Source organism: Lynx canadensis, chromosome A2 (genome assembly GCF_007474595.2).
Source record: "Lynx canadensis isolate LIC74 chromosome A2, mLynCan4.pri.v2, whole genome shotgun sequence".
NCBI classification, from domain to species: domain Eukaryota; kingdom Metazoa; phylum Chordata; class Mammalia; order Carnivora; family Felidae; genus Lynx; species Lynx canadensis.
In genome coordinates, this window is record NC_044304.2 from 75,254,475 (window position 1) to 75,273,224 (window position 18,750).

At 39.7% G+C, this 18,750-nt stretch overlaps 1 protein-coding gene and 1 long non-coding RNA gene across 2 annotated transcripts in view; both read left to right on the forward strand.

Moving 5' to 3' along the window:
* LOC115508747 overlaps positions 1-18,750 on the forward strand; it is a 240,454-nt gene that overhangs the window by 218,452 nt on the left and 3,252 nt on the right. The window lies entirely within an intron of this gene.
* LOC115508752 lies at positions 10,980-12,367 on the forward strand. The gene is made up of 2 exons (XR_003967102.1): positions 10,980-11,315; positions 11,562-12,367. It is a non-coding gene; the product is annotated as an uncharacterized LOC115508752 (long non-coding RNA).

The window sequence follows — 18,750 nt, forward strand, 5'->3', positions numbered from 1 at the left end:
TTTTTGAGAGAGAGAGATTGTGTGTGAGCAGGGGAGGAACAGAGAGAGAGGGAGACACAGAATCCAAAGCAGGCTCCAGGCTCTGAGCTGTCAGCACAGAGCCTGACTTGGGGCCGGAACCCACAAACCATGAGGTCATGACCGAGGCTAAGTCGGACGCTTAACCAACTGAGCCACCCAGGTGCCCCTGAAAACAATAAAACTTTAATGACAGAAATCAGAGAAGAAGTAAATAAATGAAGAGATGTACCATGTTCATAGATTGGAAGACTCAATATAGTTAAGATGGCAAACATTCTCTGAACTGATAGATTTAATGTAACCCCAACCAAAATCCCAGGAAAACTTTTCATAGAAATCAATAAACTGGGGGCACCTGGGTGGCGCAGTCGGTTAAGCGTCCGACTTCAGCCAGGTCACGATCTCGCGGTCCGTGAGTTCGAGCCCCGCGTCAGGCTCTGGGCTGATGGCTCAGAGCCTGGAGCCTGTTTCCGATTCTGTGTCTCCCTCTCTCTCTGCCCCTCCCCGTTCATGCTCTGTCTCTCTCTGTCCCAAAAATAAATAAACGTTAAAAAAAAATTAAAAAAAAAAAAAAAGAAATCAATAAACTGGTTGCAAAATTTCTATGGGATTACAGAAAACATAGCATTGCCAAAATTGTTTTGAAAAGAGTTTAAACACTTACTATTAAGCTACAATGGTCAAGATAAAGGGGTTTGGGTGAAATCATACCCACATAGGTAAGAGGAACAGAATCCAGAAATAGGGCAACACCGAAGTGCTTACGTAACTCCTAACAAAGATGGACAAAATCCATGGGAAATCCAATGGACAAAGAATACAGTTTTCTACAACTGATTATGAAACAATTGTTCATCTATGTAAAAATAAATAAATAAATAAACCTCAATCCATACCAAACATTATATATACAAATTAACTAAAAATGAATTCTAGGGGCCCCTGGGTGGCTCAGTTGGTGAAGTGTCTGACTCTTGATTGCAGCTCAGGTCATGATCTTGCAACTTGTGACTTTGAGCCCTGTGTCCAACTCCATGCCAAGTGTAGAGCCAGCTTGGGATCCTCTCTCTCTTTCTCTCTCTCCCTCTCTCTCTCTCTCCCCCCCCCCCCCCCGCTTATGCTCTCTCTGTCTCTCAAAATAAACCAATAAACATTAAAAAACTGGATTCTAGGCCTAACTGTAAAAACTGTAACAATAACATTTCTTGATGAAAATATAGGAGACAATCTTTGTAACCTTGGGTTGGGGAAAGATTCCTCATATAGGACACAAAAAGCAAGAATCATAAAAGAAATATTTAATAAATTGCACTTCCTCAATATTAGCATTTCTGTTCTATTCAAGACTGAAATGGAAAGAAAATAGAACATTTCAAGAAAATGGAAAGAAAAGCCACAGCTTAAAAGAAAATATTCTCAAAATACATGTAGAGAAAAGACTGATGTCCAGAATACAGAGAGAAGTCTCAAGACTCAATAATAATAAAAGAAATTCAGTTAAAAATTGGAAAGAGATATAATGGTAATTGGGCAGAACTCAACTGAAATTTACTTCTCTTCTTCTGATAGAAGAATTTTAATGTAAATAACAATTTACATTAAAGAAACAAACCAAAAAAAAAAAAAGGAAGAAAAAGGACCCACATGTGCTTAGAGATACAGAGAGCTGGAAATGTCACAGCTCCCATCTTACAGAAACACTCAAAAAAGCAGAACAGGGGGCTTAGATGGTTCGTTCTGACTCTGGATTTTGGCTCAGGTCATGATCTCGCAGTTGGTGAGGTCAAGCTCCACATCGGGCTCTGTGCTGACAGTGCAGAATCTGCTTGGGATTCTCTCTCTCTCCCTCTTTCTGTCCCTCCATGCCACCCTCAAAATAAATAAATAAACATTAAAAAATCGGGACAAACTGAGATTTAATACTTTGTTTGAATCCATCAGAGAACTGAGGTTGTAGGTAAGTGACTTACACAAAAACTGGAGGCAGACAGGCACTTTCAGGGAGACATAGGATGTGAGCATTTCTCACTTTGGATAGATGTTGTCAAACATATTTACTTAGAAAATATCAGACAGTATAGACTACAGGGGGTTTTCCATCACCTTTTAAGCTTCTTCTGGAGGAACCCCATAAAATTCTTGCAGAGAAGACCAGGGACAATCCAGGCAAAGCTCCCCCTTTGGTGTTGCAGGAGGGAAACAGCAACTACCGCTGAAATCCACCCAGACCCCATTCACCCCATTACCCCTGGAGACAAGAGGTGACTTCATCTGCAGGGGAGGTGCCGGTGGAATCTGCTGCGGTTGAGAGAAGGCAAAGGAGGCAACCACCAAAACTTTGTCCAGAACATCTCCCCTATGTCCCAAGGTAACAAGAGGTCATCTGCAGAAGAATAGGCATCAAACCCAAGACCTGAAGTAGGTGGGTACTTCCTGCCCTGGGAGGAGAGGAACAAGGATTGAAAATGTTCCATCTCTGAAGAAGAGGCAGGAATACTTGTGAAGACTGTGACATTAAGACCCAGTTTCAGGGGCGCCTGGGTGGCGCAGTCGGTTAAGCGTCCGACTTCAGCCAGGTCACGATCTCGCGGTCCGTGAGTTCGAGCCCCGCGTCGGCTCTGGGCTGATGGCTCAGAGCCTGGAGCCTGTTTCTGATTCTGTGTCTCCGTCTCTCTCTGCCCCTCCCCCGTTCATGCTCTGTCTCTCTCTGTCCCAAAAATAAATAAACGTTGAAAAAAAAAATTAAAAAAAAAAAAAGACCCAGTTTCATTGTATCTGCTTCAAAATGAGACTTACTAAAAATACCAGAGAATGTCTCCCTTTGTGACCTTTCACCTCCAAGGTAGCAAACTTTGAGTGAAAGTAACAGTAGAATAGAGCTAAGAGAACTTTGAGAGACAGAATTTCTCTGGGGATCAGAACAAAGGGAAGACTCAAAGACAAGTGAAGAGACAAAGTACAATTAGAGAATTTTTAAGTGTCTGGACTCTGACAATAACACATTTCAACCCGATAACTTAGCAACAACCAGCTCCAAACCCAGTCTACCTCCTGAATAGTTAACAGAAAGCCCCACACTAAAGGCCAAAGTGGAAAGGTGTGCTCATTTTCAAGCACAAAATATATTTACCTCCGTATCTATTCTACCACACAACGTGGCCAGCTTCCAGCCAAACACTCAGACTCTTGACTCAGCAAGTCAAGAAGAAACACAGTGTGAGGACACAGACCAGTCACCAGAACCAGACTGAGACATGACAGAGTTGTTGGAATCATCAGGGAACTTAAAATAATTTTGATGAACACTTTAAAGGATCTAATCTAATAGAAAAAGTAAACAAGATGCAAGATCAGACAAATCATTTCATTAGAGAGATGTTTGAAAGAATCAAAGGAAATGCAAGAAATAAAAAACATCGTAACAGACATGAAGAATGCCCTGAAAGGCTCATCAGTGGATTTAAGAGATATAAGGCAAGAATTAGTTAACATAAAGATAGGCCATTAGAAATCACCCGAACTGCAATGGAAGGATGAGAGAGAGAGAGAGAAGGAGAGAGAGAGAGAGAGAGAGAGAGAGAGAGAGAATATGACAGAGGCAGAGAAAGAAAGCAGATAATTCATAAGTCATAGAAGAAGAGAACTGTAAGAATTACCCCCCACCTCCCACTCTCTAATTTGAACTGGTGAAGGATGATAGTCCTTTAACAAGAAAATGGCTTCTTTATACTAATATCATTAGATGGTAACAAATGCACAGTAATGAGAAAAATCTGCTGATAAAACAGGTTAGTAGTCCTATTTTGCAGGATGATTTGGGGTAAACGCTGTGGGTCCCTTTCTCTGCCATCTATGGTTCCTCGCTGTGTGCTCAGAGCGCCCCTTCCTCTTACCACATCAGCCCTCACATGTGCTCTGTGATCAGCCCAGTATTCAACCACTTCTCCTGACACCATCCTCAAGTGGAGACATTTTTATAACACAACTCATACCACCTATTACCAAGAAAAAAGGAAACACAACATTTTTGAATGCCAAATAAAAATGGGTCTTAAGGAAGAATGTATAATAATACACTGGTACCAACAAAAGCCAGACCAACCTCTAAAATGCATTGTGTATTTCCTCAAGTGAAAATGTGGTCCACGAACAAGGTGTAGTGAGGGAAAATATGAAGCCAGAAAACGACAGAGGGATTTGCCAAGCGAGCCTGAGGATACACTGAGTTAATGAGGCAGGTGCTGGGCTGTATGACTGCACCTGCTGGGATCCACTGTATGGAAATGTGCCACTGACACTGAACAGAAGCCCTCCCACTATGCCACACCCCCAAAAACATATACCCACGCCTTTCTGCCTCTCAGAAGGACCTGGCTACCATCTATACAAGACTTTTCTCCTGCATCTGTGTCCTCAGCAAGGTTTTACGGTAGAGCCTAAGAACTCAATCTGTGATGATCTTTCAGTTAGGTCACTTTATCATCTATTTACTCTCTGGGGCCCAGGCTGGCTTTTGTTCATGTCCTGATCTTCTACTTCTCTTTTGATGAGAAGCTTTCTGGGAAGGGAGCCATATCAATGTGCAAAATGGTTTGCTGACTTTGAATGGATGGATGGATGGATGGATGGATGGATGGATGGATGATGGAAACCACAAGACCTTTGGAGTGATGCAAACCTGGGTTTGAATTCCTGCTCAGCCACTTAACTGACAGCATGATCCAGGAACATTACTAAATCTTTCTCATAGGGTTGCTGGGGACCAAAGGAGGTTCCACACAGGACAGTTCAAGCACAAGGTCAACACATCACAGTGTCCTTTCCCATTACAACTGAACTGCTTCCCTGAGCCATCTCAGCTAACACAGGAGCTCAGGGACTCATTAAACGTCACATCTGACATTGGCCTTCAAACAACAGTAAAGTTTTCTTTATTTTGAAAAGCTAAGAATTTTGAATAGGATAAGAGTTGAGGGTCATAAACCAAAGGATATTTTTCTTCCAAGATTTTTCTTCATTCACAGCAGAGGACAATAATGTCATAACACCTAAAGCAGTAACTATAATATTAGTTCAATTTCACCAAGCTTTGGGAACTTTCTATAAACTAATGACCTATAAAATGTAGATACTTCTGCATAATATTTTGGGGTTATTATCTCATTTCTTATTACATAGTAGTAAGAGTTTTCTTCCAATTCTCATGATAGCCATATAGCTCCCACACTCACAAAATTTGGTGAAAAATATATAACTCAGAGATGAAAAAGAGCTTAAGGGTACATGTGTTTGAAGCAAAACCTAAAGGAAAAATGTGAAGGTATTTACCCCAAAGGGAAGATAATATTGAATTATCATTACACAGATGTCTTGGTGAGGTTTTCTGGGATCTCATATTTCTTTATACAGGAACATAATAAAATAACACTGACATAGGTCTTACTGAGGAAGTATGTCATTGGTTCTAAAGTAAATCTTCCTCTCCTTCCTTGCCTCTGAAAAATGAGGGCTGCCACTGATTCCCCAGTCCTGATTAGTTACTGGCAATGCCAACCCCATGGATTTGTGTGTCTTTGGCTTGGGCTTGTAGGTTGACTGTCTTTTCACTGTTTTTATGTCCACTTTCAACTTGTTCAAGTGCTTCTGATTTCACTCCCATGCTTTCCAAATGGAGACACCAAAATAAGCATCCCTCAGGATCGACTCTCCTTTACCTAACAGAAAGAACAGTTTATATACATTGTAAGCAGTCTGGGTTACTCTCTTGAAGACCATCGTCCACCAGTAACAACCAAAAGAAGCAGAGGCTCTGAAACGAATCCTGTATGGCTCAACCAATATTACCATTTCTGGCTTGTACACACACGGGAAAGGCAACAGAGTCTTTTACCTGATAATCAGTAAGGTCCTCCAGTCTGATGAAGATACCTGCTAGTGTACCTGCTGGAATCTCACAATGTCATAGAGTCAGAAGGACTTGTAAGAAAACCTTCTTTATTACTAACCCTCAACTCCTTTCTCACTTGAGCAACCACAGCAGGCCCTTTCCTGCTCTTAATCACAGGTTTATGAGCTGTTGGAAGAGGAAGGGCCTGTTGGACACACATAGCCCAGTGCCCACACAACAAGCGGAGACATGGGAACCCAGAGATGGCAAATGTCTTGTCCAAAGCTAGTTAACCACAGAGATAGGGCTACATGTGCATTTCCAAAGACCACAGAATAACTTCCAAGAGGCTTCTTTTTTTCAACATATCAGAGAACCGGATTTTGTTTTCAAATTATGGTTTAAATAGGAATCTAGTATTTCATAGAAGACGGACTTCTACAATTTTCTTCTTTTATTCCAGGAAAAAATGTCCTAACAAATTATTTTCTCATTTTTGCACTGTGTGGTAGAGAATCATGTTGTCAAATGGTAAAAGTAGCTGATTTTAAAATGGAGAACACTGTTCACACTTCTCGAGTATATTTCTGTTGGTATGTTTGTATTTCTGGTTACTGAAGAGTTTCCTCTTTCAGAAACACAATCCCAGATTGCTAACGGAGCAGGCTTGGTGTTTGTGAGAACAGAAGGGTTTTTTGCCTTTGATGAGATCTCTAAGCAGTTTCACACACTCGAACACCTGGAAATCAAAACATCTTAATTCTCTGAACACTTTTCCTGGTAATTTAGATAACTGGTTGGTTGCCTAGTTACTTCCAATCTCTCTTTTTTACTGGTGCTTTCATTGTTTCCATTTTCTATCAGCACTTTCAGTAATTACTGGCTCCTTGGAAAACAGACATTTTTGCCAACTAATCTGAGGAAAATTTATAAAATGTCAGACGCCATGAAGCCTATATTCAAGGACTTCCAAGGGAACTCAGAAGATCAAGTTGCCAGGACCAGGTTTCTACTTGCCAGTCATGCCATGAGGCTCAGGACAAGGCTGACATTTTTGTAGAAGTTCTAACCAGTGTGATGAATCAGGCTGGATCATGGTATTTGCAGAAGGAACTAAGGTCATAGTAACTCCCCCGGGTAAGTAACTTTGTTCTGCTTTGATCGTGTGAATAAAAAAACTGATACATGTTTTTTAGAAAAAAACAATTTAGGATCAGAGCAGCTTATGGGCAGCAATTTCGCAGCTACAGCCACTCTACATGGAAATAAAACTACTTTGCAAACGGTTATTAACTTCTCTGCTTGCAAGTGGAGCGAACTTCTACTTTTAGAAAAATATACACACAAAAATAGACTCAGTCTTGAAATTAAAATGATTTTTAGGACTGTGTCTATAAACCATTGGTGTGAGTTAATGGTTCAAGCTGCTTTTTTTGTAGATGGTCTCTGAAGAGACAGACACTTTGATTAAGTTCCTTTTAGTATGAATAGTGCTCCGTTCTTAATGACTAGTGCTTCTTTCTCTAATAACCTGCCAAATTCTGTAACTGCTTTTGCTTTCAGCTTTTAGCAGTTGAAAAATAATTTACTCTTACAGTAAATGACTACAAAATGTCAATAATCCCATTAATTCTTATTACTCTAGCTTCTTAGAGGGCAGCCTGAGACTAGTCGAAATTTGTGCTATTGTGAGTCTCGTGATATTGCCTAGCGACAGTCCAGTTTAATGGATTTTGTGAGCTCAATAAACCATTTCAACTCCAAAGTCCATAGAAAAAGTCCATCTGCCTGGGTTTACGTTTTCATTTGTTCATTTATTATCTCAGGAAACACTTATTGAACACAGTTTCCGTGTTGGATGCTAGAGATGAAGAGTAAAAAAGACACAGCCCCAACACTCAAAAAGCTTTTGGTCTACAGGACAAGTATTCTAGATCGTGGCTTCTTCAGGCCACAATCCCTTTTCGGCATGTAGCTGTAAGACAGAGAAAGTCTTGGATTCATGAGCTCTCTTTATTAATTTGTATAATACCTATTGCTTATAAAATCCAGATGTTTTGTTTGGTGGAAAATTTGGATAAAATGGCCTGAAACCACCCCCTTGAAGAGAATAATATTAGCTACGTTTCACTGAGGGCCAGATACCATACTGACTAGTTTCAGCTCCTTATCTCATTCATTCCTCAACAGCCCTATACAGAAAATCCTCGTATTCCAAGTTCACAGATGTGGAAAGTGGGGTCTGGAGAAGGTCAGTCATTTGCCTTAACTCACATGGCGAGTTACTATGTCAAAAAAGTGAGATCCAACAGAGACCTGTCCATCCCAGAATGCATGGTGTAGGCCATGATGTGATACTAGAAACATTTAGCCATGTTTTTATATGTCGATATTTACTCATGTGCAGCCTGACCTTTCAAATAGACTCTTTAGGGGCGCCTGGGTGGCTCAGTCGGTTGAGCGTCTGACTTCGGCTCAGGTCATGATCTCGCAGTCTGTGAGTTGGAGACCCGCGTCGGGCTCTGTGCTGACAGCTCAGAGCCTGGGGCCTGCTTCCAATTCTGTGTCTCCCTCGCTCTCTGCCCCACCCCCGCTCATGCTCTGTCTCTCTCTCTCTGTCAAAAAATAAATAAACATTAAAAAAAAATTTTTAAAAATAAAATAGACTCTTTAGTTGAATGCTTAATTAGTAATAGCTCATAATTATACTGCTCCTCATACAGAAAACAATGCTTCTGCTTCCAATCATGGCATTAAAATGGCCTCTCCTCCCCCCAAAATATCCAGTAATTCATGCTGAATACGCATTCATTAGATTTTCAAAATGTGATTCTTAGGGTATTGCTATAAAATGACAAGTCCTTTCCACACCATCGCATTCAGTCTTCTTTCCGCATCGGCACCAAGTGCGCCAGAAACACTGACTTGGGCAGGACAGCTGGAGCAGGTGACCTACAAGCAGGACTTGGCCGCATGACCCACAGCTGCCTTTCTGTTCAGGCCGGGGCAGTGGCAAAAAGACCAGACCAGACAGGATCCTCTGATGAGCAGCTCAGCATTTGATTTGATTTGATTTGATTTGATTTGATTTGATTTGATTTAAAAAAATTTGTAATGTTATTTATTTTTGAGAGAGAGAGAGTAAGCATGAGTAGGGGAGGGGCAGAGAGAGGAGGAGACACAGAATCCGAAGCAGGCTCCAGGCTCTGAGCTGTCAGCACAGAGCCCGACGTGGGGCTTGAACCCATAAACTGTGAGATTGCAACCTGAGCTAAAGTCGGACGTTTAACCGACTGGGCCACCCTGGCACCCCATGAGCATCTCAGGATTTTAAATCAATGCCTGGAAACTGTTGGGGTAATTTCATGTTCAAACAGGCAGTCTTTCAGGAATGAATAGATTAAGAGATTATTATTAATATTTCAGACTGTAACTACTCATCTGGTCTACCATCAGTGGGGCTTGGATTCTGGAAAGAATTTACCTACAGTCAAACAAGATAGCGACCCCTCAATACCTAGAAATAAGAAAAAAAACATGTAAAAATATTGAAGATTCATTTATTAAATACTTTTTTGTTCCTCTTCAAAAACAAAATAAATAATAACTGCAAATTATACTCTAATAAAAGAAGCGATATTGCACGACAAAGTCTTTTAAGGGAAGAGATTTCTAAGGGTCAGGAAAATGTCGAGAGAAGGTAAAACCATATTCTCCAATGCGTGTGAGCGAGATGGAAAGACACAACCCAGCTGCCCAGGCAGAGAGAGGTCAGTTCATCCATTCTTGACTAAGTTCATCTCTGATGTGATGTTGCTTGAGGTTCATCTTTGTGTAATGTTAGCAGGACCTACTTTTTATATGTTTATATAAATATTGAAAAAATGTGCGCACAATTTTAAAAGGTGGCACAAAGGGAGATTTCTGTACAAGCTTTTCAGACAGTGGGAGTGGTATGATGGGTATGGCTGGTATAGCTGGGGCAACAAAGTGTTCGGTCCTGGCACACTGCTCAGGGTCACAGGTAAATATTCTTTCATTCTTCTGTATAACGTAGGGAGGGGAGGCAGGGGATGCAGGGGCGGAAGGCTAGGTGCTGGTGCCAGCTCAGAATTCTAGGATTCAGTCCCAGTTTGGTCACAAATGGCAGCAGGATCCTTGGAGAGGTAGGTGACTGTGTCCCAGTCCTTGGGGGTAGTTGCCACCTGAGCTCCCGTGAAGGACATTGACAAGGAGCTAACTTGCGACAGCAACTGGGGGTTTCTAAGAGATGGAGATCTTAGGGCCATTTGGGTTTTCTGTGTTGAAAGTTTTGTAAAGAAGTTTATCTTATTCATTTAAATCCAAAAATAACTAATGGAAAAGAATGAACACAGGGTGCCTGGGTGGCTCAGTCGGTTAAGTGTCCGACTTCCACTCAGGTCACGATTTCACAGTTCGTGGGTTCAAGCCCCCCATCGGGCTCTGTGCTGACAGCTTGGGGCCTGGAGCCTGCTTCGGATTCTGTGTCTCCCTCTCTCTCTCTGTCCCTCCCCCACTCATGCTCTGGCTCTTTCTCTCAAAAATAAATAAATGGTAGAAAAAAGGATGAACAAAAAAAATTGCTAAACTTGTGTTTTGTCAAAGGATAATTAATATCAAATATCGAAATATTTACCTGTGTAAACATATTTAAAAATGTGAAAAGTTAGGCTTTTTCCCCTAAATGCAGTATTAAATTTGTTCATTCTTCATTAGCCTTAGAAATGAAATTTTGCCTGAGGGGGGAGAATTTCTCACAGGGATGGCTAGCGTACTAGGTGAGTCAAATAAAAATTTTTAAGAATTTTCTCAAAGGTGGTAAAACATTGAAAAAAATGAAAGATGATATATCGTGTTTTCCTTAATGGCTGTGATCATAGGCACAAATGAACTCATAAGCTGAAAAGCAAGCTTCTGGTCCTTTTTCCAATTGACTACGTAATCAATGTAAATTCTTACAATCTAATTAAATAATGGTGACCTAGATATAATTCATGGAGTCCTGAAAGATGTCTTTTAGGAGAATGTGGTACACAAAATATAGACTGTGGATCTGGATCTATCACTTTCTGGATAACCATCCTTTAGTGATTAAATTTTGATTCAGTCATTATTGCTTTCTTAAAATTATAAAAATAATAAATGCTTATCATGGAAAAAATTGGAAAATAGAAAAATAAAGAAAAAAATTAAAAATTTTCAGTGACACTTATTGCTGTTAATATTTGCCATCTTTCCTTCCATTCATTCTATCAATGTAACAACCATCTCAAGAGGATGTTACAAAGACTAAATGAAATTAAATATGGAAATAGCTACTATAAAAATTAGGTTGTCAGAGATAAAGAATGACAATTTCAAGAATTCAAATTACTACCCACTGGAGGTTTTTTTTTTTTTTTTTTTAAATTTTTTTTTTCAACGTTTATTTATTTTTGGGACAGAGAGAGACAGAGCATGAACGGGGGAGGGGCAGAGAGAGAGGGAGACACAGAATCGGAAACAGGCTCCAGGCTCCGAGCCATCAGCCCAGAGCCTGACGCGGGGCTCGAACTCACGGACCGCGAGATCGTGACCTGGCTGAAGTCGGACGCTTAACCGACTGCGCCACCCAGGCGCCCCCCCACTGGAGTTTTTTAATGAAATCAGGAGTACAGAAAAATATGTTAATTACCATCTAGTCTACATGTCATTTTAGAACAAATGGTCAGATTTATGAAATACTTCCAACTTCTAAGACTCATTGTCACCTGCTTGTAAAAATGATGAGACTGTAATAAGCCTCACTTTAAAGACTGCTAGCCTGAATAAAAGGTGATCTCTCATTTTTCAGTGGAAATATCCAGACATAGAGAAATAGGGAGGAAGTTTCAGAACTTAAATATATAAACTTACAGTGATATAGATAAAAAGTCAAGTATTCATTTGTATATTTAATATCTTAATTGAATTATACCTACAAAGTTAAAAATGATATCAGTACAGCATCACTTCAGAAATATTGCTTTTTCTGCCCTCACATTTCATTACAAATTTTGTTCAGACTTTTCATATGCATCTAAAACATCCACTTTAGAGCAAATTCCTGAGTTGTCTCCGGGTCCGAGTTTCTGTTTGGGCATCCCGTTATGATGCTGTCACTGGATCTTTTATCTGAAGAGAAAATTACTCACTTACAAAATTTTTTAAAAAAACATTTTTTTCATTCACTTCACTATTCTATACTTGTGCGATGTAAGCGTAAAGTGTAGCGCTTTTCGTCCCAAGTAATATTTGCCAAATCCATGTTACCAGCGCTACCTCTGAAACGAGCATTGGGTTTATTTCAGGTTGATATCTTGTCCAAGCAGTATTGTTTGATCAAAGCAGAGCAGTAGAAGAGCTTCCTCTACTGAGGACGTTGCCCAAGGACATAAGGCAACCTGAGGGATTGTGTTGGGAAGTAAACCTCACCTTAGGCTCTGGCATTTTAATGCGTTTGAATGGCGCATGTTTAGCATCTGTGTGGCAGAGTGGGATTTGCAAACATCTTCTCTGAAGTTTCAAGTCCTCTTCAGTTAGACTTGAAAAACTATCAACCTCGGGGCGTGTGGGTGGCTCAGCAGGTTGGCCATCCTACTCTTGGTTTCAGCTCAGGTCACAATCTCATGGTTTGTGGGCTCAAGCCCCGCATTGGGCTCTGTGCTGACAGCTCAGAGCCTGGAGCCTGCTTTGGATTCTGTGTCTCCCTCTCTCTTTGCCCCTCCCATGCTCATGCTCTGTCTCTGTCTCTCAATAATAAACGTTAAAAAGAAATTTTTAAAATAAAAATTTAAAAAAAAGGAAAAGAGACAATAGTTAGAAATAGTATGTTACCATCCAGAAACTTCTCAAGTTCATCATTTGATTTTAAAGTTGTATACTATCAGGAATCAGAAGTATTCCTATTAAAAAAAAAAACCCACAAATTTTCTAAGATGAAAATTAGATTCCTTAATATATTGACTGCAGGCTAAAATTATGTAAATGTCATGTACAACTGAAAAATTAATCTTGTCTATCTAGCATGTTTTTTAAATTAAAAGCAGAGTATATGGCTGGAGAAATATACAGTATCTTATTGTTATAATGAATAAAAAACTATTTGTACTACAAGCAAGATGTATAAACTTAAAATAAGCACATTATGCCCTAATTCTACCTGCAGCACAAATAAAAACTCATCCTTTGCTTACTGACTTAGTATAAAAATCAGGAGCTTTGTTACACAGGTAGAAATTTTCAAAAAATTTTTTTCCTAAAAAAAAAAATAAAATTGAGTATTAACAGTACCCCCCCAAAAAAATAATTTTTTTACTTGTACTTCTCAAATGAGAAATCTGACTGCTTTTTTCTTAAGAAATTGTCCATTGGACTGTTAAACTAACTCCAAACTAGCCCAAAGAGAATATCAGTAAAGCATTTGCATTTCAGTTGGAAATCAATTTTGAAAGGATTCTAACATTTATCATTTCAATCATTAATAGTAAATGTGTGATCAACTAACATACCAACATATGCCCTTGAAAACTATGATGTTTTGTTATGTAATTCTGCCATTACGTCTACAGGAAACTCTAAAACCCTAACTGTTAACACTACACTACTTACATAAAACTTTATTCAGCAGCTGACATCACCAATTATTGTGGCATTGTAAACAGTTCAGCAGCTTTCTAGGAAGATTATGCTTTGAGTGGAGACTCTGAGAGTCAAAATACGATGTCTTCCTAGTCACACTTGAACTTCAAATGAAATTCCAATACAAAATGTGCTTTTAGTGACCATTTTCCACAGCAAAACCAAATTCTGGTAAGTGTTATTCCATGAAGCTAATATAAAGGCATTTCTGAAAATAATCAGAGGTTTTTTTAAAAAAATTTTTTTTTTCAACGTTTATTTATTTTTGGGACAGAGAGAGACAGAGCATGAACGGGGGAGGGGCAGAGAGAGAGGGAGACACAGAATCGGAAACAGGCTACAGGCTCCAGGCTCCGAGCCATCAGCCCAGAGCCTGACGCGGGGCTCGAACTCACAGACCGCGAGATCGTGACCTGGCTGAAGTCGGACGCTTAACCGACTGCGCCACCCAGACGCCCATCAGAGTTTTTTAATAGCAGTTTTGTATATGTTGCCACGTTGCTTCTAAATTCAAGGCATTGTAAGTAATTTGGAGGTGCAGCTTTAAACATTGTCCTACTCAAAAAAACTGCGTGATTCAGGCGGGATAGTGAGTTGTCCTATAAAATCAGAAGTCAAGGAGGAGGATTCCACTACTTTAGAAGTGGGCATGGGATCCATATTTGAACCTAAGAGTTCAACTTGATAGATTGTCAAGTATGTGTGGAAGTAGATTCCCATTCAAAAAGTGACTATGTATACGGTTTTAAAAAATCTCATGTTTATCCACACTCTACCACTTACTTATTAGCTGTGACTTTGGGAAAGTTACATGACCTCTTGTACCTGTTTTCCCATGGAAACTAAGAAAGTGAGCAACTCATAACCACTGTGGATGAAAGACCATGGTAAGCAGGAATACTATGGCAACTTTCTTTCATTTCACTCTGTGCTAGGTGGTTCCAAACCACACAATGTTTGTGTTTCTCTAATAATGTTTTTAACTGTTATTCCATTTCCCCCCACAGATAGAAGCCTTGATGCAGACACTTCCCCCAAGCCCACACTCTTTCTTCCTTCGATGGCTGAAATAAAATTCGATAGGACTGGAACGTATCTTTGTCTTCTTGAGAATTTCTTCCCTGATGTTGTCAAGATAGACTGGAAAGAAAAGAACAGCAAAAGAATTCTGATATCCCAGCAGGGAAACACCATGAAGACGAAGGACACATACATGAAATACACCTGGTTGACGCGCACTAAAAAGTCAATAAATAAAGAACACAAATGTATCTTCACACATGAGACTAATAAAGGAGGGGTTGATCATGAGATTGCTTTTCACTCAATGAAAAAAGGTATGTGCATATCTAATCTAATCTAATCTAAGTAGAATATAATGTAGTATAATAATATAATATAATATAATATAATATAATATAATATAGTATATAACATTCCAGTAGCCTACCTTTTCTGTCAAATATTAATGAAAAGAAACAAATATAAATCTTTCTTAAATGTTGTTACCTAATGGTAGCATAAATGCCCTGCTATTTCTCCATAGAACTAAAATACTATGGGTTTTGGAACATACAAAGAAAAAGAAAAAGAAAAATTCATTTAGCCTTTTCACCTCAGTTTCATCACCCAAAATATTAAGGTTACAGTGATGTTTTTAGCATCATTGTTTGGGTTAAATGAAACAGTACATGTAAAGGCACCTAGCAACCTCACACACAATAAATGTTCAAGAGAGTCCATTTCTAAGGATCTTACTTGATCAGAAAATAAGAACAATTACACATCGTTCAAGAATGTTCTACCCAGCCAAGTCCCTCTCATTTCAATCTTGCTGTACTCAAAGTATAACCCATAAACAACGAGCTGTATGTGACAAAATGCTGTTCATTTGAAGAGCCAGAGCGCAGCTCAACAAAAAAAAAAGTATAATTTGGTTGCTGAGGTCTTAGTATGGTCTTGGGTTTTTTAGATTTGAATTTTATGTACTGCTGTAAGGTGAAATTTGGTAAGTAGAGATGAATGAGGTTATGTGTACAAACATTCTTCCATTCTACACAATGGATGTATTTCTACCCCTGGGAAATGCTGCCCAGCAAACACTGCAGAACGAGTGTGTGCCAGGCCTGGAAAGGATGCAGGATGGACCACTGTCCCCAGGAGGATCACTACAGTAGAGTGAATACACGTTTTCTAATCACTCACGGTCACTTGTGATTCAGCCATGGTGTCCCGTAGGATCACCATTGGTACAAATGCTGATCATTTTTTGATAGCGTGGGCACTTGGCTGTGATCCAATAACCTCTAGACTCAGAAGTCAAGTCCTGAGCCTTGACATAAGAGACCATGGCCCAAGAGGGCCCACTGGACAGGACTAGTTTGTAGTTTTCTCTGTGGTTACCAAGCCCTTTGGAAGCAGGGGGAACACGCACGTAACTAAATGTGCAAAGACCTTTGCTGTGTACCGCTTAAAACTGTTGAAATGAATCTTTATCTTCTTGGATCCTTAGTGTTTCCAATGATCAAATTAGGGTTGCACATTTATCTCTGCTTTCTCCCCGGCTGTGATGAAGAAGAAATACAATCATGTCAGTGAAAATGCTTGCTTTTGAAAATATAACATGAATGCATTTATTCATGTGCTTCTTGTATTTATGTGCATCCTCTCCTAAAACTAACTGAGGTAAGAGTGCAAACAGCCCTAATTTTTTAAAATTTCTACAGCTAAGAAACAGAGAGGAGGCAAATGAGCAAAGCACAAGTTTAATGTAGCCCTTGGGCTAATGTCCTTTAGATATTGATTTTTATAGTGATCAAAGTAAAAACACAGTAAGTTTCATGGTGATGATTACTGAAAAGAGGGAAGTTCTAATTTGATGTGTTTTCCCTGAGAATTAATTTCTGAAAGGAATGTCTCCCAAGGTCTTCTCATAGCAACAAAGCTAACAAAGGCATTTCTGATACCATTCTACAACAAATTTCTATTGCTAAAGGTTTGCTGCTTGTTGTTTTTATTTTTGATGAAAGCTAAAAATATATAGGACAACAAATCCATGCTTTTGAAGAGATAAAACTAATCTGGTCCAAGTTTTCAATCAACTTGCATGGAGAAAGAGAACCTAGGGTACATACACAGATTTTAATTTGAAAAATTGCTACCTTACTGCTTTTACCTCAATCAATGCATGGTGATAAGAGATTCTTATTTCTCTTTTAATGAGTAAAGGCACCATATAAAATAGAAAGGGACTTTTAAGACACTTTAAAAGTAGCTCTTAAGGAGGGGTGCCTGGGTGGCTCACTCGGTTGAGCATCCAACTTTGGCTCAGGTCATGATCTTGCGGTTCGTGAGTTCGAGCCCCATGTCGGGCTCTGTGCTGACAGCTCAGAACCTGGATCCTGCTTCAGATTATGTGCCCTCTATCTCTGCCCCACCCCTGCTTGTGCTCTGTCTCTGTCTTTCAAAAATGAATAAACATTGAAAAAAATTTTTAAATTAGTTCTTAAGGATACTTTAACATCTAAATATGATTACACAAACATTTTTATTTTGGGGATTTACCCCAAAGACTGCACCTCAAACCCATTTTTAAGCACACCCCCAAAACAGGATTGTGTGGAGTGTGTAAAATTGCATCCCAGAACCATGTGTGTATGGACAAGGACACATCGAGTGGAAAAACGATAAACAAAAACAACCTTGTAACTCTCTCTTCCTGCATCCCATGGTCAATGACCTTTTTAAATTTTTTTTAATGTTTATTTATTTTTGAGAGACAGAGAGACACAGAGTGTGAGTGGGGGAGGTGCAGAGAGACAGGGAAACACAGAATCTGAAGCAGGCTCCAGGCTCTGAGCGGTCAGCACAGAGCCCGATTCAGTGATCTTTTTAAAGGAATTTTGTTTTATTATGTATGTTGGGCTTTTTTTTTTTTTTTTAAACATTGTAGAGAAATACAACCCTCACCTCAGGTTTTATATATTCAGAAAACTATAATTATTACTCAGTGTATCTTTCTGTCCCCGGAAAGAATGCACTGAAATGCTGAGCTTCTGTTATAAAAAGGGTCACTTGCAAGAACGATTAAGGTACTAGAAGAGATGATGTCTGAGAGTCCACAGTGCTGGAGGTATGTTCGATTTCTGTGGATTGTGTCCCAAGGTACTTCTCACTTGCTCTAGCTCATCTAAGCTCCCATAATTGTCATGTGAGTGCTGGCTCAGCCAATTTCTGGTACGAGTCTGGGCAAGTGAGACTCTCTAAACCATATTTCCTTGTGTGTAACATGGAGCCCTCCAGATTCAACTCACATCAGTGTGACTGAGGGATCAGGTGAGACAATGCAAGTGAACCTTTCACACAGTGCCTGGCACGGTCAGGTCATAATCACTCAATAGGTATTGGCTTTCATTAGCATTGCTCTCACGTCTTTAAACAGCTCCACTCCAGAAAATCATGTGCAGGAGTTGGGGTTACTGGGGAGTGCAGGGTTTGAAAGGTAGGGCTGCTTTTCTTTGCTTCTATGGGAGAATTATGTAAACCAAACTTCTCCCAACATGTAAAATTCTGCTGTGGATTCCAGGGTTGGAAGAATTATTTTGGTAGTATCCCTTCATGTCAGCAGTGGGTGCTGAGGACTGTATAGCAATCACTTTTTCTATTTTTTTATTATTTTAATTCAACAAGTATTTACAGAACACTTACTTTGAGGCAGGCACTGTGCTAGGAGCTATGAGCACAGGAAGAAAACAAGATAGTCTCAGACATTACCCACTAGTTGTGAGAAAAAAAGAAAAAAAATGCATCATTCATGAACTTCAACGTCTTCATGTGTAGAAACACAATCTATGAATTATCTACTGAATTATATAAAATCAGGTCAACCATTTCTGGAATTGTGGGGCTCATATTTGTAATGGCTCTATCTGGATTGACAGATTCTGCCTTCTTCCCTCCCTCTTTCCCCTCCTCATTCCTTCCTATCTTCCTTCCTTCCTCTTTCTCTCTTCTTTCCCTTCCCTCCTTCCTCTCTCTCCCTTTCTCTCTCTCCCTTTCTTTCTTTCTTTCTTCCTTCCTTCCTTCCTTCCTTCCTTCCCCTCTCTCCCTTTCTTTTCTTTCTGCCTCTCTCTTTTCCTTCCTCCCTCCCTCTCTCCTTCCTT